Source organism: Sciurus carolinensis, chromosome 2 (genome assembly GCF_902686445.1).
Source record: "Sciurus carolinensis chromosome 2, mSciCar1.2, whole genome shotgun sequence".
Lineage (NCBI taxonomy): Eukaryota > Metazoa > Chordata > Mammalia > Rodentia > Sciuridae > Sciurus > Sciurus carolinensis.
Genome location: NC_062214.1, coordinates 14,003,128 through 14,027,693, shown reverse-complemented (window position 1 = coordinate 14,027,693; position 24,566 = coordinate 14,003,128). Strand labels below are relative to the sequence as shown.

At 49.1% G+C, this 24,566-nt stretch overlaps 1 non-coding gene across 1 annotated transcript; it reads right to left on the bottom strand.

Annotated features, from left to right (window-relative positions):
- Positions 1 to 3,212: 3,212 nt before the first annotated feature.
- Positions 3,213 to 3,286, bottom strand: Trnav-cac (transfer RNA valine (anticodon CAC)). Its single transcript has one exon. It is a non-coding gene; the product is annotated as a tRNA-Val (tRNA).
- Positions 3,287 to 24,566: the final 21,280 nt, after the last annotated feature.

Below are 24,566 nucleotides of genomic sequence, written 5' to 3'. Positions count from 1 at the left end.
TGTGGTACCCAGAGCACTCTCTGCTCCTTAGTCTCAAATACACTCACAACTTTCCTAAGAAATGACTGTTGATTTTATAAACAACCTCATTTTACAGACTAGGAAACTGAGACCCCCCAAACCCAGCTTCACTTCACTGTGAATGAAATGTGTGGTCTTAACCCAGGGCAGGGCCTTGAGTGATTCTTTATTTCTAGCATAACTTAGGAATTAAGGCGCTTATCTCCCAAGAGTATTTGCAATTTATTAGTGGGTTGGGGTCATTCAATCGATGAAGACGTGAAGGATCTTGTCGGTAGCTGGGTGGGGGCGACATGGTAGTGAGCATTTAACTTGGGCGCAGCACAGGTGTGCAATCTGAATGCATTGAAATCGACTCCATTGCTCAATTCCCTGAGGGAGGTAGGGGCTAAGCTTGCTCATTTTTGCAAAAGAAAGCTAGTGACTTGCCCTGAGGTTTCACAAAGAAGCAGTGTAAAGGTTCAGGCAGCGGGGCGTTTCAATGGGAGACAGACATTTTGGGGTTCCTTTGTGACTCATCTCTTCCTGACCTTGTCTTCTCTTTCACTTTCCCCAGGTTCCTCCAGGGCCCTGCAGTTTTCTAAGATGTGGGAAAGGCACCTTCTCTCTTTTTGAGGGGGACAGTGTGTACTGGGGATTGAACCCAGGGACGCTTTACCACTGAGCCACACCCCCAGCCCTTTTTACTTTTTCTAAGTTGCCTAGGGCCTCGCTAAATTGCTTGCGACCTTAAATTGCTGAGGCTGGCTGAAACTTGCAATCCTCCCCCCTCAGCCTTCAGAGTCACTGGGATTGTAGGCGTGCCGCCTGCTAAAGGCACCTTCTCTCTGTCCACTCCTTTGCCCACCTAGATGAGGTTTCCTGGGGTCTCCCTACTGAAAGTACCGCCCAGCAGCTGATTTCATAAGAGAGGAAACTGGGGCTTCTGAGGCACCTGTGGGGAGGGAGCAGCTTAGGCCTAGATCTGCGCTTGCGGGAGATGCCAGGCGAGCCACCCTGGTAGTGTTTAACACTATTGCTGAGCCTTTTGGCTCCCCGGGGGCAGAAGCAGGAATGCAGGGCAGGTGGGAGATGGGGCAATGGATGGGTGGGACCCCAGCCCCTCCCCCTTCTGCTCTCCTCCCATCGCTTGAGTTCCCACCCCTCAGCTTGGATATGAAGAGCCAGTCGCTAGGGTCCCACAGTAGCTTCCTCTCTGAGTCAGGAAGATGAAGCGGCTCTGCCTCTCTGCGGCTCTGCTGGTCCTCCTGGCCACCCTGGTGGCGGGCATCATTTCCCAAGGTAAGTCCTGGCTCACCTCTCCTAGGTGGTCAGTGGGAGGGCCTGAAGGAGCAAGGGTGAGGGGGTACAGTCAGACCTTTCCGGATTATTCTTGGGGAATTAGGAGGATTTACATCCATTTTCCCAGATGTGGAATACCTATAAAAACAAATTGCACAAAAAATATACCACGTATGGTAACTCTGAAATAATTATTATGTTCTTAGAGGCCTCTTTTTTTTTTGTACCCAGAATTGATCCCAGGGGCGCTTAACCACTGAGCCACATTCCCAGCCCTTTTAAAAATTTTTACTTAGGAATAGGGTCTTGCTGAGTTGCTTAGGGCTTTGCTAAATTGCTGAGTTGACTTTGAACTTGCAATCCTCCTGCCTCAGCCTCCTGAGCCATTGGAATTACAGGTGCGCACCCCCGTGCCCAGAGAGGCCAATTCCTTGAAGAAAAGTATTAGGTGAATGATTGTTTGAAAGTACTTTAAAATTCATGTGAAAATGCATGGACTTTGCTGCAAGAGTTACTTGTAGATGTTCAAAGGAACAAACTAGTACGTATGTAGCAGACATGTGATACATAAGCTACATCATGGAAGTGTTTTCTAGATTGTTGTTTTATTTCAAGGAATTCATTGTATTTATTTTTGTTATTGTTGTTTGTTTTTGTTTTATTTTTGGTATCTGGAATAGAAACCAGGGGCGCTTTACCTCTGAGCCACACCCCCAGCCTTTTTTATTTTTTATTCTGAGATAGGGTCTTGCTAAATTGCTTAGGACCTCACTAAATTGCTGAGGTTGGCCTGAAACTTTCGATCCTCCTGCCTCAGCCTCCCTAGTGGCTGGGATCCCAGGTATGCGCCATTGTGCTCAGCTCCATCCTATGTTAATGCACGAGTGTTGAAATATTTGTGGAATTGAAAACTTGGGACTAATGAGTTTTAACTCCAGAGACACAACATGACTAAAAAGTTTATCATAGCTGCTGGGCATGGTGGTACATGCCTCCGATCCCAACAACTCAGGAGACAGAGGCAGGAGGATTGCAAGTTGAAGTCCAGTCTCAACAATCTAGTGAGCCCCTTAGAAACTTAGTGAGATCCTGACTCAAAATAAAAAGAAAGGACTGTGGATGTAACTCAGCGGCAAAGCACCCCTCGGTTCAATCCCCAGTATCCCCAGTATATATAAAAAAAGGTTTATCATAGCAAATGCTTATCAGATCCTGGACCCTATCGCTGAGACTCTGTCTGTTCCTGGTCTTCACCCATCCCAGGTCATCAACCCCTTCCCTGAAACTCCCTGTGGCCTAGAAGAGTAAATATTTGGTTTTAGTTCCCAGCTCCTGGAATGTGCTCCTGGAACTCTTGGCATTTATTATCCTGTAGGCTGTCGTTGTGACTGAAGGGAGGCCCCCCACAGAGTTTCAGATCAACTTGGTGATTAGGGGCTAGAAATTTCAGCCCTACCCAGACCTCCAGGGAGGGGAGTGGGCTGGTGAGATTGAGTGCAATCACTAAGGTCAGTGAGTCACTCCACCTTGCTACCATAATGAAACCTCAATAAACCCCACAGGATAGATTCCTGAGTTCTGCAAATTGTTCTAGAGAATTGTCAAACCTGAGATGGGTCGTGAGACCCCCAAATCTGTATCGTTGGTCAGAAATATGAATAGCCCCTGGAACTCAATTAGCATCTGAGCCAGCTGGCTCGGAGTGGTTAACTTTTTACCTGAGTTCACACAGCCATTGAGCGGCACCGCCAAGACCTGAGAGAACATGTAGTCTAGGTGTTCCCAAGTTGCTTCTGAGTCCTAGGGAGTACAAGGGAAGGGAAGGGGTGAGGGCTAGTGAGAATGCCGAGGAAGGGGCTCCGGAGTCCACATCCAGGGACCTACCGGAACAACTTTCTTTTGTATCCTTTTTGCGGTGCTGGGGATCGAACCCAGGGCCTTGTGCTTGTGAGGCAAGCACTCTACCAACTGAGCTACATCCCCAGCCCCAGAACAACTTGCTTGTGGTCAGATTTCATTTAAAAGTGAAGTCTGATGCTCAAAAGGATTGATGCCACACTCAGCATGGACTTAACCCTTCAAATACACAGGATGTCACCAGACATAGTGTTTTCCTTAGTCCAAAATACACTGCCACCACTTCACAACAACAAGAAATAGTCTTTTAGCATATTATTTATTTATTAATTTTCAAAAATTGTAATATATTTTGAAATAGTTACTTTTTGAGTTATAGAGAGAATATAGGCTTATTTTAAATAGTGGAAGAGAGTTAAGATGTAAAGAAGTTTTTTGTTGTTGTTACTGAGGATTCATCCCAAGGGTACTTACTACTAGCCCTTTCTTCTTCTTCTTCTTCTTCTTCTTTTTTTTTTTTTTTTTTTTTTTAAGATATTTTTCTTAGTTGTCAGTGGATCTTTTGTTTTATTTATTTATATGTGGTGCTGAGTATTGAACCCAGGGCCTCACACATGCCAGGCAAGTGCTCTACCACTGAGCCACAGCTCCAGCCCCCAGCCCTTTTTAAAAAATATTTTTTATTTAGAGACAGGGTCTCACTCAGAGGCTTAGGGCTTCACTAAGTTGCTGAGGCTGGTTTTGAACTCACCATCTTCCTGCCTCAGCCTCCCGAGCTGTCGGGTTCGCAGGCATGGCGGCCGCACCCAGCTCAGGCATCATTCCAATTAATCACCAAATGCTTCCAAGAGGATGTATAATTTATTTTACATTATCGCCATATCATTGTCATACCCAACAAGATGAATAATAACGTCCCAGGAAGCAGGTATCATACTTCTACCTGCCCCCGCCAATTCTCTGTTGCTGGACATGCCAGTTTCCGTGGCTTGCTGCGTAGACGGTGCTGTGTAGCCATCCTTCCAGCTGACAAGGGCCCTCTCTGTTGCTGCAGACCGGCCTGCCTTCTGCCTGGAGCCTCCCTACACGGGCCGCTGCAGGGCCATGATGCCCAGGTTCTTCTTCAATGCCACCTCTGGACGCTGCGAGTCCTTTGTGTATGGCGGCTGCAGAGGGAAGGAGAACCGCTTCCTGAAGAAGGAGGAGTGCATGAGGATCTGTGGGGGAGAGGATCACAACCGTGGTAAGGCTGGGGGCGGCTGGAGGGGACCCACATGCCCCACACCTGCTCAGTGACCCTCAGACGCCGGGGCTCCTGCCCTGGTAGGGGGAAGTGGTAATGTGTTGTGAAACCGGAGACTGGCATGTCCTCCTGGTCAGCTTGGCAGAGGGTCCCTGCTAGAAGTGCCCTTGATGAGATCTGAACCATCTCACCTGCGCCCCTTTCCAGATGGGAACACGGGGCAGCTGCCCTCCCTACCCAGGCGTGGTGAACTCCCTGCCCTCTCGTGGGTCCCCTGCCGTGGTAGCCCCTCCGTGGCTCATTTCTGGGGTGGCCTGGGGTCTGCCAGGGTGCAAGGATCTGTTCAGGTTAAGGCCATCAGGGATGACAATCAGCAAGTCGCTTTCTCTTGCAGAGATGCTGGAATCTGTGCTCCCTTGAGACACATGAGTCCAGCCGCCCAGGGCCGGGCTGCGGCTTGCCCTGCTTTTCTCAAGCCTCTCCTCGCCTCTCCCCAGAACCTCTCTTTCCTCTCCCCAGGGGCTCACTTATTTCAATATGTCTTGTCCTAAGCACCCAAGAATAAGAACTGTGCCTCCGTGTTCTTGATCACTCTGTCCCCAGCACCGTCGCAGGCACAGGCGAGACCGTCCCTTAGTATTTGTGGAGTGAGCGGATGGATGACGAGCACATCTGCCCAGGACGCGGCAGGCCTAGGGGTCTGAGTGCAGGCCCCGGCCCTAACCTCCCCTCCCCCTTCCTCAGGAGACGCTTCTGGCATCCAGCTCTGAGCGTCAGCCATGGCGAGCGGTGGTAGCCGGGCGTTTTCCAGAAAGAGCTTTTCCAGCCCCTGTGATGTTGGACTTTTTTCCTGTCTCTGTGACTTTAAGCTCCAGTCTCTCAGGCCTTATATACAGATACATTCATTTTCTGATTAAACTAACTGCAGTTGATTCTGTTGTTTGCTACTTTAATCGACGGCAATCTGCAATACCGGCGGTGTTTCCCATTGTTCTGCTGAGCCCTGCCAATTGTGGGAAGCAAACCCTGTACAGTGGCATCTGCTTCTTAATGGCTACCCCAAGCCACACAAAAACCTGGGTGATGCTTCCACATCAAAACCTTTTTTTTTTTGTACTGGGGATTGAACCCAGGTGTGTTTGACCACTGAGTCACATTCCCGGTCCTTTTTATTTTTTATTTTTAGACAAGGTCTCATAAGTTGTTTAGGGCCTGAAACTCGTGATCCTCCTGCCTCAGCCTCTCAAGTAGCTGGGATTACAGGTGTGTGTTACCATGCTTGGCATGGGCCCTGTAATTTTTGGTACTGGAGATTAAACCCAGTTGGACTCTTATTATGGAGCTACCTCTCTAGTACCTTTTTATTTTTTATTTTGAGACAGGGTCTCTCTATTTTGCTGAGGTTGTGATCCTCCTGTCTCAGCCTCCTGAGTGTCTGGGATTACAGGAGTGTGCCACTGATCCTGGTTTATTTAATTTATTTGTTAATTTTTAGGCTGGGTCTTGCTATGTTGCCCATCTGGTCTCAAGTGATCCTCCTATTTCAGCCTCCTAGTAACTGGGATGACAGAAGGGCCGGACTCCTTCTGCGGGTGCTAGGGAAAGATTGTCCCAGGCCTGTCTGCTAGCTTCTGACTCGTGGCAGCGTATCTTGAATCTTTCTGGTGACAGACACCCTGTCTGTCTCCCATTTCACCTTTCCACAAGGACACAGTCGTGTTGGGTGAGGCCCTGCCCTAGTTAGTGACTTCATCTTAGCTTGACTACCTCTGTATAAAAAAGCCCATCTCCAAATAAGGCCACATTCCGGGAGTCAGAACTCCACTGTGTCCTTTTTGGGGGGACAAAACTAAACTCACAGCAGTTAAGTGGAAGAACCCAGGCCTTTGTCCTTTGGCAGGAGAAAGATTGCACAAGTCGAGAGCTCATATGCCCCAGTGAGGCTGTAAGCAACCTCGTGAGAGACCCTGTCTCAAAATAAAAAATAAAAAGGGCTGGGAATGTGGCTGAGTAGTCAAGTGCCCTTGAGTTCAATCCCTGGTACTAAAAAAAGAAAAAAGAAAGAAAGAAGAGAAACAAACAAATAGCACTTTAGTGTCACCTCCTGGAAGCGCACCCCAGAAGGGCCTACCAGGCCCCAGGAGGGCCACAGTCTAGATGGGTCCCAGACTTCGTTGGGGGGAACTAAGGCCCTAGTGCTTCAGTGATAGCCCCAAACCATCCAGTTCCAGGAAAACCCGCCCATTCCACTGCCTATCAAATTTGTGGGGAGGTGATCTCGTTGGGACAAAGATACCCCTTCTGCAGCCCTAAAAAATCACTTTAAAGAAAGACCCTGCCCTCCCCCTGGTGGCAGCAGGAGGAAGTGCAGCTTTCAACTTCACCCAAGCACATCAGCCGCCTACATTGGAAGACTTAATTCTTTGGGTAAATGCTTTCCAAAGACTTTTTTCTCCTTTCTTTCTTTTCAACATTGGGTATTGAACTCAGAGCATTGAGCTCTGAGTAGGCAAGTGCTCTACTGCTGAGATATACCCCGACTATTCTCTTTTTGATAGAGAAATTGAGTTTATAAATTACAAATTAATATGAATGGTTAATATAAAATATGTATTCACCCATCATAATTAGGACAGACAAAATCTCTGCTCTCATAATGTGCGCTTATTTGCAAGAAAGCCGGTCAGCATTGAACAAATGGTTCTAATGGGCGTGCTGATTGTTGGTAAGGGGAACAGGCGGGTGATGGGAGAGCTGACAGGCGCTGGCTTCTGAGGCGCTGGCATTGACGGTGAGTGGGAAGCTGCCCCGAGGGAGGGAAGCTTCCCACAGCTGAGACCTGACAGGAGTAGAGTTACCCAGAGCAGAGAGGCAAACCCAGAGATGTGGGCCAAGCAAGAGAGGCACAGACCAATGAGGAGGGCGGGGGGCAGAATGCAGAGTGGGACCAACACGTGGAGGCTTCAGGGACAAGCTAAGGGTTGGGGCTTTATCTGAAGGCTGGAGGAAGCACCTGGACATCCGGGGAGAATGTTTCTGGTGAGGGATGGGGGGGGGGTGGAGGCACCCTGGTGGAGAGGAGAGGTGAGGGGGCAGAACCCAAGTGCTTTGCTTTGAGGAAGAGGAAGGATCGAGAAGAGTGGTCAGTTTTTTGGCCTGAGCAAGTGGGAGAATGGAGAAGGAGCAAGTCTTTGCAGGGAGGATGAGTTTAATTTGGCACATGTTGAGTTTGTGGTGATTGGGGAATATCTAGGAACATTGACTCAGCCACTCCCATTTTCACTGGATGTTTATTAAAGTGAGTATTTATGAAAGCACAGACCAAGCTGGGGGTAGTGGTGCACGCCTATAATCCCAGCAACTCAGGAGGCTGAGGCAGGAGGATCACAAGTTTGAGGCCAGCCTCAGCAACTTAGCAAGACCCTGTCTCAAAATAAAAAATAAAAAGGACTGGGGACGTGGCTTAGTGGTCAAGTGTCCCTGGGTTCAATCCTTAGTGCCAAAAAAAAAAAAAAAAAAAAAAAGAAGCGGGGACGACAGTACTTCCTCTTTGGTGGGCACTGAGGACAGAAGGGGCCCCTACAGTACACATCGGACTTCAGAAGAGTGCCTGCCCCAGGGAGGACCCCAGAGCTGAGCCGTCACCGAGTGCTTACCGGGCGGCCGGGCCCAGTTCTGGTTCTGGTCACAGTGTGAATACAGCCTTCGGCGCGCGCCCTCCTGGGCTGACATTCCAGCAGGAGGGAGAACATAAGTAAATGACAATGACACATGAGTCAGAGTGACAACCGCTATGCAGAAACCGTGCCGGGTATGGACAAGGAGGGACCGGTTTAGGCAGGAGTGAGGGAAGGGGCGGCTCCTGGGGGTGCTGAAGGGAGGTAGGAGGGGCGGCATGCAGGTGGCGGTCCCAGGCACGGCGAGACGCCACGAAGGGCCTGAGCAGGAGTAGCGCCATCTGTTTTCCAAGATCACGGACCGCCGGGAAGAGCGCGTAGTCGCCCAGAAGGGACCGGGTCCGGAGTGGCTCCTGCTCTGAGACTTGCCTGGGCGCCCAGCTGGGGGGACGGGGAACCCAGGGCCTCAAGGCCATCCGAGATTTTCACCCAGAAAGAAAATGGGGTCACAGGAGTGGGCGGCGTGGGCCTCGAGCACTAGAATGACACTGGGGGAAAGGCGGCCTCCGCCAGGTCACCTCTCCCTTGGGTTCTCATTGGCAGCGGAGGGTGGTGCTGGCGGGTGACCTGGACGTTCCTGTCTGCATCCCCGATGCTGCTGAATCTTGTGCAGTGGTGCTCCTTGACGAGTTTGCGACAGGCACCCGCGACAAACCCCGCCAGCACTTCCGCGAGTCTGCGCTGCGCAGCCCCAGACCTGGTGCCTGCTCAGCCTGTTTTATCCTCTGTAACGTGGGGGTGGTGAGATCTGCCCTGTCCACCCCGCAGAAACACAGGGGGCCTGACATTAGATAAGTCCCAGGGGAGAGAAGGCTCAGCCTCTAACCCGGCGCCGGCTCCCCAGTGCGCGCTATGTGCTCCGCCAGAAAAACCCGAAGCTTCAGTGGTTTAAAGAGGTCCTGGGTTCGTTGGGAACTTGGCAGAAACAAAGCATCTTTGGAGGACTCTACCTTTTAGGACTCAAAGAATTCCCACAGATAAACTTCTTTTATTTTTGGTACTAGGGGTTGAACCTGGGGTGCTTTATCACTGAGCTACATCCCTGGCCTTATTTTTTATTTTGAAACAAGGTCTTGCTAAATTGGGGCGGCTTGCCTTCAACTTGTGATCCTCCTCCCTCTGCCTCCAATGTCACTGGGATTATAGCAGGATTATAGCAGGGCACGACCGTGCCCGGCCCCACAGATAAACTTCTAAGGAACCTGAGTTCATGGTCAAAAATTAGAAAATAAAAAGGAAGCAAGGCTTGGTGGACAAGAGTCAGCAGAAGTGACAGAGAGGAATGAAGCCCCGGAACATGTAAGATTTTAGAGGTATCTCACAAAGGGTAGAATAAGGAGAGTCTATGTTAAATATTGTTCGGGAACAAATACACATGTGGTTAAACTACTAAACAAAGCAAGGAACTAATAAGCACAGAATTCCAGTCGCTGGCTCTGTCCAAGCAGGAGGGACAGGGAAATGGCCGAGAGGCACCCGAAGGCTTCACGGGTCCCTTAATGTCCTCACAGCAAGCACGCATACATCCCACCCACGCCGATTTCACAAGTACTTTTTATTTGCAACATCTCTTATAAACGCTATTTTGCTGTCTATTGTTTGATGAAACCAATAAAAATGGAGCTCGGGACTGGTTCCTGTGATGTTGGAGTGGGTCTGTCCTCTTCCGGGTCTGGGACTTCTGTGGGGTAAATACTTGAACTTTCCCCACTTTTCCAGTCTGGGGTGAGGATGCCTGCCCCACAAGTTCCCAGTGACTTCAGTGTATCTAGGCAGCAGGAGTAATCCTACCCACCTCCCGCTGGGTTCCCACAGCACTTAAAATTTTTTTTGTTTTTCATCAGAACTTCTTTGTGCCTCTGGTCACTGAGCCATCAGCTCAAGGGCAGAGTTCTTTCTTTCTTTCTTTTTTATTTGTTTTGGTATCTGGGATTGAACTCAGAGGCCCTTGACACTGAGCCACATCCCCAGCCCTATTTTGTATTTTATTTAGAGACAGGGTCTCGCTGAGTTGCTTAGCACCTCACTGTTGCTAAGGCTGGCTTTGAACTTGTGATCCTCCTGCCTCAGTCTCCCGAGCTGCTGGGATGCCAGGTATGCACTATTGTGCCCGGCCTATTTCTTAATCATGGCTATGTCCCTCGTGTCTGGCCCTCTGGAAGACCATACAGTACAATTTGTGGGATGGACCCCAAACCTGCTGCCCACCCTTCCCGAATCACTTAAGTAAAGTGCATTCATTTCTCCTGACTTTAATCACACTCCAGGCCTCTGAATACCCAGGGTGGGCCAGCCTTTCATTGCTGTGACCAAAATGCTGGACACAAACAACTTGGAGGAGGAAGATTTGTTTGGGTCACAGTTTCAGAGGTTTGAGTCAGTGATTCACTGACTTCGAGGCAGGGCCTCGTGGTGGAAGGGTGCAGTGGAGAAAAGCTGCTAGGCACATAAAACCGGGAAGGACAGGGAGGCGGGGGACAAGACCAGGTTCCCGCGGGCATGGCCCCCATGATCTGCATCCTCCAACCAGGTACCTGTGGTCACCACCCAGCAGTCCACTCAGATCAGTAGTCCATCCAATGGGTCAGCCCACTGATGAGTCAGAGCCATGGGGACCCAATCGCGCCCCCAAAGCCCCACCTGTGGACACTGGCGCAATGGGAACCAAGCCTCCAACAGAGGACGGTGGGGATCCAAACCATGACCCTGGAGTCTCCTCTATCAGACCAGGGTGTCTCTTCAGCAGTAAGTCACTCATTACCTGAGAGGTGGCCTCAGGCTCAGCAGGAGGCGTGGTTTTGGGAACCAACGGAAAGAACAAATGGGCGAGAAGCTTCATCTACTCTTCAACGTCTCCCAAACTCAGCCGTCTTCCTCCATCCCAGGCCTCAGCAGCTCCCTTCCCTGCATTACGCCCACCTCCTTGTCCCTGCCGACTCTGTCGCTAGTTGTCGTCAACGGCCAGAGGAATCCACCCAAAGCTAGGTCCTGCAGGGTCAGCCGCCATCCCCCTCCCCTCCCCATTTGCTTCATGGCTCCCCCTGGGCATTTTCCCCAGTCACGTGAAGCCATCGCCACAGAAATCCGGAGTCTTTGCTTATGCTGGTCTCCACTCCTCCGCTGACCAGGAAACTCCTTGCTCCTCAGGACTGCGCCCCTCTGGAAGGCCCCGTCTCCCTACTTGAGCACCCCGATTCTGCGCCTTCTGTCCCTCCCCTGCGTGAAGTGCAAGAACTTCACCGCCATTGTGTTTACTGTCTTTCCACAAGACACAAACTCCTGGAGGGGGGCCCGGCAGGTACTCCTACCTGCGGGCTTGAGCTAAGGTTCAAGTCAGGCAAAAGCCGGTAATTGAGGCGTCTGATTTGAGTGTCTGGGAGTGGAGAATCTGGGCAGGAGTTGCACTCAGTTCCTGTGATTCACTCCTGGTCTCTGTTCTTGGGGAGACCTCAGGCCAGCGGAGAAAACAGACACATAAACGTCATGGCTGGTGATCTGGTGAGGGATGCTCTTGGGTGAGACACTAGGCAGGAGCCAAAGTGAGGCTCACGTGCCAGTGAGGCCCAGGACTGGGCTCAGGGTACTTGTCTTCCCTCAGCACGTCGGGGAGACTCAAGGCTCTTACCAGGAAAGGAAGCCGGGAGCTGGGCGGGCCCTGGAAAAAACAGCAGAGGGAGAGGCCATGGGGAGCGTTGCAGCTGAGGACACAGCGCAGGGGTCCCTGTGAGGGGTTCGATCGTGTCTCCCCCAATTCATAGGTGAAGTCCCGTAGCTCCAAATGTGAGAATAGGTCCTTATTTGGTGATAGGCTCTTCACAGAGAAAGTCAAGTTGAAATTTGGTCATAGGGTGGGCGCGAACTCAGTATGAATGATGTCTTTACAAAAAGAGGAAATTTGGGGACCAATATGTGTCCAAGAATGCCATGTGAATGTGAAGGTGGAGATCAGGCGATGTTCCCACAAACCAGGGAACATCAAGGATCGCCAACGAATCTCCGGCTGCTGAAGGAAGGGCGTCACCAGGAACACCAGCACCTTGATCCTGGACTTCTGACTTTCAGAACAGAGAGAATAAATTTCTGTTGTTTAAGCCACACGGTGTGTGGTATTTTTATTTTATTTTATTTCCTGTTACAGTAGCTGTAGGAAACGAATACGTTACTGTTTGGCTATGAATGATGGGAAATCCAACTGCGCTGCTCACTACGTGCCTGTATTCTGGGTGCCTGGCTGAAGGTACGAGTCCCCTGAGCCTTTTTCCTCTTTCCTACGGCAGAAAAAGAAGGAGGCCAAGCTCAACCTTTCGAGCACAAATATAGCTTACGTGTATTCTAGTTCTCTGCAGTGCAGGGTATTATGTCCTGCTCCTGCATGGGACATGTGTCATGTTTGTGCATTCTGGTGGCCAAAGCACATGACCAAGCCTGTGACCTCTTTGGAGAGAGGCAGACAGCCCAAGGAACAAGAACAGGATCTGCACCGGGGGCTGTTGGTCCAAGAATTTAAAATGTTACCAGGTCGTTCTAAAGGAATCACAGAACAAGTGGTAGATCATGAGTTACTTTCTTGCCCTCTGGTTTACAAATTCTCTGTGATTTTAAAGTAAGTTTCATTGTTGCCAGATGAAGGAATCTGTTGGGGATCTGAGGTGTGAGGGGAGAACCCTGAGTTCAGACCTCTCAATAAACTAGTGCCACCTGGCTGCTCCTTCGGGGACAGTTTTCTGAAAGTGCTGTGGTCCCAAGGCTGCTCCACAGGCTTATGCTGGATACTGTGGCAGGTCACGGCTGCAGTCGGGAGACCAGCCGGGAGACCAGCCGGGAGACCAGCCGGGCTGGAGCCAGGCCTGGGTAGGGACCACCCTCCAGCCCTCTCCAGGGCTCTGACTCAGAAGAGACCCTGAGGATGCAGGTAGTCACAGACCGGCAGGAAGGCTGGGGTCAAGTCCAGCAAGCACAAGGGGGTCCTGGGAAGTCGTGCTACTGGAAACCCAGTCAAGGTCCTACCTAGGGACCACTCCTCCAAGAGGCTGTCATTGGCTGCTGTGGGTAAGTCGGCAATCTCCTGCCGTGAGGGAGGATATGGCGGCTGGGCCTGGGGTGTGTGCTGTTCTGTGGAACAGAATGTGAGAAGAGAAGTCGCCTGGCCCCGTGGCTCTGGAAGAGGCAGGACCACACCAGAACTCACGTACCAGAGGGTTTGCCCACGAAGGAGGGGTGCAGACACGGAGGAGCCCGAGTCACAGAAGTCCCTGCTCCCGCTCCTTGGCTGTCTGGCATGCACCCCTCTTCCCAAGTTACCTCAAAAATAAGTCTCCCATCAGCATCCCGTCAGCTCCCACCGGCCGTACAGGCAACAGTGGCTGCTCCCTTCCCTGAGGAAAGGGGCGTTCCGCAACTGCTTCAGGGATTGCGACCTCCGACTCCTGATCTGGGACGTTCGGGATGTCTCTTCCTCCTCCAGTTTGGCTTGGTTCTCTATATTTTCTAGAATGTAAGGATCAGAGTCAACTGCTACACCATGCCCTCCGAAGTGTGGCCCAAGGACCACACTTTGCCCAACTACACATCTGGGGATGCGGTGCAGATGCAGAAGCAGACGCGGCTGCCTCCCCAGAGCCAGACACGAAAGGTTTGCACGCGTGGAAGAGTGGTGCCACACTCTCTCCACTGATTTTGTTTTGTTTTGAAAAATAGGGTCATTTTTCACCTTTTAAAGAAGTAAACATAATGGATTTATTGTTTTAAAATGAAGTACTTTTAAAAGTTATTGGCTTTAATTTCTACCATGGTAAATGTTGCTATAACTTAAAAAAACAAAATCTGACTGTGGATTCAGTTCAAAAAGGGTCTAAGCTGGGCATGGTGGTGCATGTCTTGGGAGGCTGAGGCAGGAGGATTGCAAGTTTCAGGTCAGCCTCAGCAACTTAGAGAGGCCCTCGGCAACTTAGTGAAGACCTGTCTCAAAAAAAAAAAAAAAAAAAAAAGTAGGACTGGGGATGTGATTCATTGGTAAAGTGCCCCTGGGTTCAATTCCCAGTTAAAAAATTTATAAAATAAAACACAAATAAAAAGGTCTAATAGTCTTAAGAACAAAACAGTCTGGAGTAGGTAGTCCATATGTAGCATATTTCTCCTGGTGCCACCAGGGGCTTTCCAGATTTCTGGTTCATAAAGAATTTTATAATCATGCTTGTTACCTCATGCTCACAAGATGGCTGCTGTTTCCCTAGGCATCATGTCTCTAATCTCAATTTAAAAAAAGGGAAAACCCCAAACTTTCTTTCTTTGAGTTTTTATAGTTTTATTGGGACATAGAAACAGAAACTTCTGCCTATGCACCATGGGGTAAAATTGTGTCTCATGAACACTCTTACCTGCAAGGGAGGCCAACAGGGCCTATTCTTTTAGCAGGGTATTTGTTGCAAAATGAAGCCTTATTTTTAGAAGGGTCTTGGTTCATTTTCTGTTGCTAAAACAGAACATCTGAGATTTAAGACTTTATAAAGAAGTTTATTTCGATTCACAGTTCTGGAAGCTGGAAGACACCAAGGCAGTTGTATGAAGTGAGGCCCACAAGCTGCTTGTCCTCATGATGGGAAACCAGACCGGAAGCAGGTGCCTGGGAAGGGTAAGGCATAGGGGCAGCTTTGCTTTATAACAAGCGGCTCTCCTGGTAGCTCATCCCGGCCTGTAAGAGCGCGAGCCTCCTGCAAGAGGAGGGCATTGTTCCTTTGTAAAGACCTAACCGCCTCCTAAAGGCTCCGCCCCCTCTGTCCCCAGCATGGGGAATTAAGTTTCCAACACAAGAACTTCTGGGGGACACATTCAAGCCATCAGTGAGGAAGAGGGACACTTATGGGTGGATGTCTGGGATGGTCTCTTACAGCCTCTCTCAGGGAGATCAGGCAGAGGAACCACCACACCTGACTTTACAAAGCAAAGAAAAATTATTTGGGGGCATCGTGAACGGATGGGGAGCGAGGGAGGGAGGCCCGGGCCTGAGACTGCCTGAGCCTCACTGGAGCGGGTGGGATGGCTAGGATTCGGCCTAGAATGTTCCCCAAAGCTCGTGCAGTACGAGCGTGCTCCCCAGTGCAGCCGTGTTCAGGTGGGGCTTTGCAGATCGGATCAGGGGCGCTGACTGCATCAGTGGGTTAAGCCACGGAAACCTGAGTGGACGACCGGCAGGGGGTCCTCGTTGGAGCAGGTAGGTTGGGGGGGAGCTGCCCCGGAAGGGCTGATCTTCTCCTCAGCCCCTTCCTCTCTTTGCTTCCGGGTTGCAGTGATCTGAACAACTTCCCTCCATCATGCTCTTCTGCCATGAAGTTCTGCTTCCGCTCAGGCCCAAAGCCATGGAGCCAGCTGACCGTGGACGGAAACCTCTGAAAGGGCATCAAAACAAGTTTTTCCTCTTCTAATTTGATTTTCTCAGGCTCATTGGAAGGGCATGGAAGGCATCTTTCTTTCCTTTTCTCGAGGATTTGCTCCAAATGCAGAGGTTTTCTGGTCTCAGTGTGCCTAAGAATTAGCAGAGAGGCTGGCTGCAGATATAGACCTCTGGGTCCTGCCCCAGTACTCAGATGAGGAAGCTAAAGCTCAGAGAAGTTTAGTAAATTGTTGAAGGTCACACAGCCAGTGAGTGGCAGAAGCAGACTTTGAGTGTAGGCAGTGAGCTCTGGAGGCTATTCTTGGTTCTGTGCCCTACAGTCTCAAGAAAAAATTAGAATACCGACCGCATGGACTGAAGCCCGAATCCTTTCTAATTAGCTTGGACCTGATCCTGGTGTGCTTGTAAGATCCACCAGCAGGTGAGGACTCTGGAAGTGGACCTTTACTGACTTCGTTGTCTACACTAATGGGGGCATGACTTGATTCAGAAATGTAAACAAAAAGGGACGTCTCTGTCATCCCAGGACTTCTAGAGCCGTCCACACCTGTGGCCCCAGCAAGAATGTCCAAGTCACTGATTGCATTTTTATATGCTTTCTTTTTAAATTTAATTTGTTGAACAACTGTAAGACTGTACTTGCATAGTCTGAAAATCAAAACAATATAAACATGTACTTTTTTTTTGCAGCAGGGATTGAACCCAGGGACATTTCCACTGAGTCACATCTCCTGCCCTTTTTAAATTTTTTTTTTTTTTTTTTAGAGACCATGTTTTGCTAAGTTGCTTAGGGCCTTGCTAAGTTGCAGAGGTTGGCTTTGAACTCTCGATCCTCCTGCCTCAGCCCCTGTGCTGCTGGGATTACAGGCATGTGCCAACATTTCAGGCTAAACATTTACATTTTTTTTTGAAAGGGCAGAAACTGCATGAGCTTTTCTGAGCTAGCCTCAGAAGTCATGGAATATCACTTATACTCTGTTAGCTGAAGCACTCACAAACCTGCCTAGATCCAAGAGAAGGACAGAGAGCTCATCTCTCAGTTGGAGAAATATCAAAACAATTGTGGTCGTGTTTCAAAACTGCCACATCTCTATTGGCTACGGGATAAGAAATCTCATGGTTCACGATAGCTAGATTGTGGAACCAACTGAGATGCCCTTCAAGTGATGAATGGATAAAGAAACTGTGGTATATATACACAATGGAATATTACTCAGCCATAAAGAAGAATAAAATTATGGCATTTGCTGGTAAATGCATGAGGTTGGAAAATATCATGCTAAGTGAAGTAGGCCAAGCCCCAAAACCCAAAGGTCAGATGTTTTCTTTGATAAGTAGATGACAATACATAATGAGAGGGGGTGGCGGGGAGTGGGGGGGAAAGAGAAGAATGAAGGAACTTTGGATGGTGTAGAGGAAAATAGGATGGGAAGGGGTGGGGGAAGAAGAGATAGTAGAATGAAACACAGTATGTATATGTATGATTACATGAATGGTGTGAATCTACAATGTATACAATCATAGAAATGAAAAGTCTTACCCCATTTGGGTGCAATGAATCAAAATGCAGTCTGTAAAATTAAAAAAAAATTAACTAAAAATAAAAGAAATCTCATGGATCCCCAACATGCTTCCTTTGGGGTGGATATGGTCTTCCTGATGATCACATGGAACCCCATCCTTTCAATCCCAGGAACCACCAGAGTCAGGGTCATGAGGCTGACATCCTACTAACAGATGAATCAGTAACCTCTCAGCTCCCGGTGACTTTATTTTAGGGGGGCAAGTCTAATAAATCAACCTGTCTCCCAGACTGACCAGCACCAAGTGATTCATTATCCTTTGCCTAATTAAAGGAGCCATTACCATCCATCTTTTGCTAAGACAACTGCAAAAATTCCCCTCCTACTACTCAAATTTCCACGACTGCCCTCTTATAATCTGTTCCTCGGAGCAGCCGGATGATTTTCAAAAGTTATCAAGATGATTTTGTACCCAGCCTCCTAGCTGAAACTAGCCCACAACTTCCGTCGTACCCGGAAGACATCCGTACTGCTTGTTATTGCCTTCAGGCCCTACACGATCTTGTCCCTGCTTAGCTCTTTGATTTCATTTCCTTTCACTGTGTCCCAGCTACACTGGTTTCTTACTGTTCTTGGAATTCACCAGGCTTGTTCCTGCTTTGAAGCCTTTGGATTCCTTCTAACCTCTTCCTGTAACCCTCGCCCCAGATGATAGTAGGCACAGACATCTCACCTCCCTAGAGCCCTTGCCTGGTTCCCTCACCCCCAGCTTACAATGATGTGACCTTACTTAGTTTTCTTTATAGCATGTACCCATGTTTGTAAAAAAAAAAAATTTTTTTTTTTTTTTTTAAAATTTTGAGGCAGGGTCTTGCTAAATTGCTGAGGCCGGCCTCAAACTTGTGAACGTCCTGCTTCGGCCTTCTGAGTCACTGGGATGACAGGAGTCTGCCACAGCACCCAGCTGGTATTTTCCATTTACTAATTTATTTGCTTATTTTCTTCACTGTAGAGTTTGGTCCCTGAGAGTAGAGATCTTGTTCCTGATTTATCACTGTCCTGGTAATCTGTTGCTGTGTAAGGAACCATCTCAAACCTTAGTGGTTTAAAACAACAGTTCGTCATTATTATTTCTAGCTTTATTCTTGGTCGTTGAGGACTTCTGCTGCGGGTGATATAGTGCATGAGGCCTCGCTTAAAGTGCTGGTATTGCTAGGAGCCTGGTCTTTCTGCTTACTAAAACTCAGAACTAAAGCTCTGATTATTGCTTACCTCAAGCCAGCCTTCTGCTTCCTAGTGTGGTCCCCAGAACACTAGAGGCTAGATTTAGGTTAAATATGTATTAAACTGAGGGACATTCTCTGAAAAAGGTTTCAGTGAATTTTAGGTTTTGGACAACATAGACGGCATGTTCCGTCCCTTAAAACCCAAGCTTCCACTTCAAGGAAATGGTCAAAAGAAACAACGAGCTCAGGAGGACATTGGTGCCCTTCGCACTAAGACCCATGTGGTGTGAGGACAATCAGCAGACAGTGTGGTGACAGGCGATGGGTCCACAGTGATTGCCCAGTTGGTTAATGTTTTTCCATTTCTAAACCCTCCTTAAAGAAAGTCAGTTAGGGGTCACACTGTCCTCAGAGGGCAAGCATGCGGTCTGGGTTCATGTTTTGATCTGATTGGTTTTTTGGGGGGTGGGAGTACTGGGGATTGAACTGAGGGACACTCGGCCACTGAGCAACATCCCCAACTCTGTTTTGTATTTTATTTAGAGACAGGGTCTCCCAGAGTTGCTTAGCGCCTCACTGTTACTGAGGCTGGCTTTGAACTCAGAGATCCTCCTGCCTCAGCCTCCTGAGCCGCTGGGATTACAGGCCTGAGCCACTGTGCCTGCTGATGTGGTCGTTTTTTGAAATCAGCAAGGATGTGCCTGATTTGCTGCGCAGCTCCTGTCCCTAGCAGGTGGTGCTCTTCTGGCCTCTGCTCTCTCAGTTCCGCTTTGGTAGATTTCATGCAGTTCTCCACGTACTTCTTACAGGCTTCTTTTGTGAGGCTGGTTTCCTGCCAGAGATGATTGGTGACGTATCAGCACCAGTGGTCACTGTGCTCTGGTACCTTGCTCTCGGGACTGTCAGCAGGGGCTGCTCCAGCAGTGAGTGAGTCCAGGGTGTCGCCGTCTGTCCTGCTGGCCATTGGCCCTCCATCCCCAGACCCACCCTTCAGCCGTCTTATAAATGTCACCTTATAATGTCAGAGACCTTATAAATGTCAGAGAACCCATGATGCTGATGAGGTCCATGCAGGTCATCATGATGACTGGAGAGAGGACCCTGTGGAATCAGGAACCAGAGCACAGAGCTCAGAGACCCAGAGCAGTACTGAAGGAGGAGAGTGCGCAGACAAGTGAGGATTTACCACCTCTCCTGGTCGGTGGTTCCCCTGGATCATGGGGGAAGTTCCAGCTTATGTCAGAAGGTGGCTGGGGCTACTCTCACCTGAAGGCTTGACTGGGCTTGACCCCCAAGCCGAATCCCTCTCTAGAGAAGCATTGGCTCTTGGCGGGAAGCTCAGTTGGGGCTGTCACCAAGGAGCACCTGGAGAGCTTGGGCATCTCACAGGGTGGTGGCTGGATTCCAAGAGGGATGCCCCCAAAGCGGTGGATGCCTCCAAAGCTAGTGTCCCAAGAGGCCGGAAATGGAAGCTGCCAGGCTAGTGCAGTTGATCAAAGCACGAAGAAGACACGGCTGGATTTAAGTGAGTGGAGAAATAAACTCCCCCGTGAAGGGAGGGCCACGTAATGTGCAGACGAGGTACGGGGTGAGCGATTATGTCACCACAGTCTTTAGAAAATATGACCTGCCACATTGTCGTTTTAACATTCTACGGCATCAGATGTGTTGAGGGCACAATAAATATTTGTTTAATGAGTAAATTCAATGGGAGGGGTCAACTCTTGTGCAAAAGAAAATTCCCAGTCCACAGGTTGAAACTGTCTTACCTTCTTGTGTCCGAGCCTTCAGGATGAGATCATAAAAACCTCAGCTTAACTGTTGCATATTGCATTGATTCTGCCCCGCCATTGACTTTTCCTCCACATTCTGGGGAAATCTGACTGTAAGCTTCTATGTATTGGCGACTGGGGGCTGTTGGGAAAGAAAACTCTGGGGTCAGCTTGATCAAGGAACATTTGAGGGGACAATGAGCCCCCAGGGAAGTCTAGGCAGCACAGAGCAAGGCATGTGGCTGGAAGTAAAAACTGGACTCAGTAAAAAAGTCAGACTAACTATTCAGGTTTGGTGGCCCACACCTGTAATCCCAGCAACTTGGGAGGCTGAGGCAGGAGGATCACAAGTTTGAGGCCAGCCTCAGCAACCTAGTGAGACCCTAAGCAACTTAGTGAGAACTTGTCTTAAAATTAAAAAAATATATATAAAGGAATGGGGATATGGGTCCATGATTAAGCATGGGTTCAATTCTGGCTAACAAAAAAGAAAAAGAAAAAAAAAATCAGGCTAAGGAGCTTGGTCTTTGTCCTGTAGGCCACGGAGAGCCTGTTAAGTTTACAGTCAGGGAGTTCACATGGAGAGAGCAGGGCCCTAGGAGATTATTTAACTTGGGGTGGAATCAACATAATGTCTTTAAAAGTCTCATAGATACAGAACTAGTTTTGCATCCTAGTTTAGCCACCAGGTCATGAGTCCTGGGCCATGGCTGTAACCTCTTGGTTTTCCTGAACCTGGCTTCCTCGCCTTCACAAAGCGGGTAAAAACTGTCATCTGGGAGACTTCTTAAGTTTAAGAGAGATAATCAATATATAGTGGCAAATCAGAGGAGGAACTTGGTAAAATGAGAGTTATTTTTAGAATGAGTTTATTCCATGTATTCATCCAACAAATATTTAGTGAGTGCTTGCTACCAGGAAGTGCTAGCTAGACACAGGGGCTAAGGACATAGCAGAGACTAAAGAACATTCCTGTTGACATAGAGTTAAGATTCTAGAAGGGAGAGAACAGTAAATCCACAAATATGTAATGTGACAGCTAGCGGTGGCACTGTGGAGGAAATAAGCAGAGTAGACAGTGAAGTCCTCTTGAGGAAATGCTATTTCAGTAGAGGCCAGAATTAAGGGAGGAGGTTAAGGCTAGTGGTTCTCTGGTGGAGACTGCCAGGCAGAGAGAACAGCAAGCACAAGGGCTCTGTGGTGGACCTGCTTGCAAGGTCAAGGAAGAGTGTGGAGACTCACAGAGCTGGAGAGTGAGGGGAGGGGAGGAGCCAGGAAACAGAGGGGGAGATAGAAGCCAGGTGGGGTCTGTGGCTAAGGGTGGGACTTGGGATTTTATTCTACATGCGATGAGCAGTCATTGGAGGATCTGAACAGAGAAGTGACATAACCCCACAGTAGCCTGCAACGGCTCTGTGGGGAATAAACCCTGAGGACGTGATATTGACTCATTCTTTCCAGATACCAAGTCCTACTCCAGGCCCCTCCTAGGACCTGGGATCTAGCCAGGAACAAAATGAAACCAGTCCTCTGCCCTCATCGATCTTTTACTCTACAGTGAGACACAGTCAAATAAACAGCAAATAAATAAAATGTGTAATAAGAGCGATGGTAATAATAAGATGGTAATAAGAGCGATGGAGAAAAACTAAACATGGAGAGGAAACACAGAATGCAAAGTGAGGGAGGTTGTCATTTTGAATTGGATGGCCAGAAAAAGCTTTATTGAGGATGTCTGAACAAGGAGTAAGCCTTGGCAGCTTTCTGGGGGAAGAGGGCAGAAGCGTGTCAGGCCGGGGGGGGCGACCAGCAGGTGCAAAAGAGCTTGAGGCAGGAGTGCTGGTGGATTTCAGGAAGGGCGAGGGGCCAGTTTGGCTGGACAGTGTTATGAGGAGAAATGGCCGGACGAGGCTGGTCAGTTGGACCCATGAATGAGACAGAGCCACTGGGGTGTGGAGCATCATGGTCTGGGTTGCATGAGAACGCACTGCTCTGGACGCCCGTGGAGAGTGGATGGGAAAGAAGGAGGTTGGGGAGGGAGAGGTGCCCTGTGAGAACACTCGGCCCAGACAGGGAACTGCAAGTGGATTCTGAGAAGGGGATTCTGGAGGTGTTTGGAGAGCGGGAGGCAGAGCCAGCGAGGATGCAGATCCACTGCTCTGGGTTCCGAGAGAAAGAGAGTCGTTGAGGGTGACCCTGAGGTTTTTGGCCTGAGCACCCGGGGAATCGGAGCTGTCGTTTACTGAGCTGGGAAAAGCAGGTGAAGGCAGTGACGGGAACGTGGCCTTGGGCGCCTCAGCCAGGACACAGGGAGTTAAGGAGGATGCCATCGCCCGGGCTCGGGCTTGGGCTCGGGGAACAAGGAACCTGCCCCGCGCAGAGGCAAGAGGATGGAGGAGAAGACAGGCGTGGAAGACGTGCAGTGGGAAGCTGGGCTTAGCGACAGGACAGGGAGGAAGGGGAAGAGTCAACGGGGCACTGATCGCGAACCTCTTGTCCTCAAAGACGAGGCAGGAGCCACAGCTGCTCTTCCCGACGAAGGCGCTGAGCAGGAGCAGAGGGGACGCTGGAGCAGAAATGCCCTGTCGCGGGCAACGAGCAAGGCCAACAATTGAGGAAGAAAGTGAGAAGGAGGATGGAAAAGACCCTGAGCGTCTCGGCCTCAGAGAAGGGGTTGGGCATGGAAATGGACGCAGACTGAGCACCTACTATGTGCCAGACACATTGCTGGTGCTTCAGGATCGTGATCACGAATAGCTCTGCAAAGGTGCCCACCGGGGACTGACATCATCCCATTTTACGTGTGTGGAAACAGACCCAGAGAAGGTGAGGGGTTTGCTGGACACCAAACCCAGCAAAAGCAGCAGAGTGAGTTCTCAGTTCCGAGTGGAGGTCAGAGCCGGGAGTGGACAGGATCCCTGAGGGGAAGCGAGGTATAACATAGTAACCAACACCCGTTACCACTTAGAGGCGGAACTTCCTGCCAAGCATTGCACAGAGATCTTCAGTAAGCCGGAGCTCGGAGGGTTAAACTCTTCTCCAAGGTCACCTTGCATTTGATGGCAGGAGTTGGCAACTCAGGACTCTGACTCCAAAGCTGTTCTCCAAACATGAGGGTTTAAAACTGTGTCCTTAAAGACCCTGGAGAGACATAAGGGGAGACTGAAGGCACTTCAAGTAACGAAGCTTTGCTCTTCATGGATTTTTGCACTGAAATCATGTGAAAACACCTTCTTTTTTTTCTAATAAAGGATGTGGTTTGAACATTATTGCATTTATTCCATATTCCATGAAGGCCTTACTATGAGTTAGGTGAGAATAGAGGCTGGAGAAAAGCCATTGAATTTGGAAATGAGGAACTTCATGGTGACCCAGGTCAGAGCACTTTGGTGCTCACAACAGAAACCAACTGGTTACTGTAAGCAGAGATGGCGCTAAAATTAAAGGAAAATTCACGATGAAAGCAACATTGAAGGAACTTTTTGAAATGAACTCAGGAGGCCATTAGGAAGCAGACCTGTGCACCTTTCAAACTGCTGCTAGGACTGTGAACTTCGGTTACCCTTGCCCTTTGACTGCATGCATCTTGAACAGGTGATTACATCGTGCCCAGAGACTCAAGATGCCTATCGACAGGTTTTTGGACTTTTGCTTTATGGACATTTTTAACTAAGCACGAACATTCTTTTCTTGATCTGACCCCTGTCATTCGGTGCCTGATCTTTCTCAATTTCAACAGAATTGCCTGCAGAGGGATTCCATCTCTTGCACTGTTTGCCCACTTAAGCCCTGACTTCTTTGGAACAAGGACTCAGAGTGCCCTGAACCTGTGTCTCCTGAGGTCCAATTACCAAGACCCCAAACAAAGTCCTTTTTACTTCTGCAGTTGCTAAGTTTGCACTGATCAACAAAGGCATTGAAGAAAGTGGCACGGAGATGTACCCAGTACCCACTCCCCTTCTAACAAACAGCTCCTTTAAGTTAGCCGGGGCATCCAATAGCACTAACTGATTCGTTTAGCTCACAGAACTGAAGGGAAGCCCAAAAGAACCTGGTTTGGAAAGGATAGTAAACAAGGTAGAGACCTTGGAATGAGCTCAGGTCTTTTGTCCTTCCTTGTTCAAGGTGAAAATTCTAGGGACAACATCTGATCGGCCCTTCTGCCTGGATTGATGGTTTCCCATCCTGGTCACTCTGCCAAACCCAAATCAGGGCACTTTATCAGAAAAAAGATAAACAGATGGTAGGTGACAAAACAAAATAGCCAATATGCCCAGACAGAGAAGGGGGAGGTGGGCAGAGACAGAGGGAGGTTGCTTTCCATAAAATGAAATTTGATTGAGTCCAACAGTTCAAGAGGACAAGGCTGCATTGTACAGTTAAAGACACCCTGTTAGTTCCTGGGAATTTCTCAAATCTTCACCATTAACTTGTTTACAATCACTTTAGAGTAGGCGTGGCTACAGGTGACTAACATCACCTCCCTTTATAAACCTTTCCTTCTTTTCTTTCCTATTTCCTTTCTCTTCTTCCTTGATAAATATTGCTTTACACTCATGAAGTCATTTCCAAATTT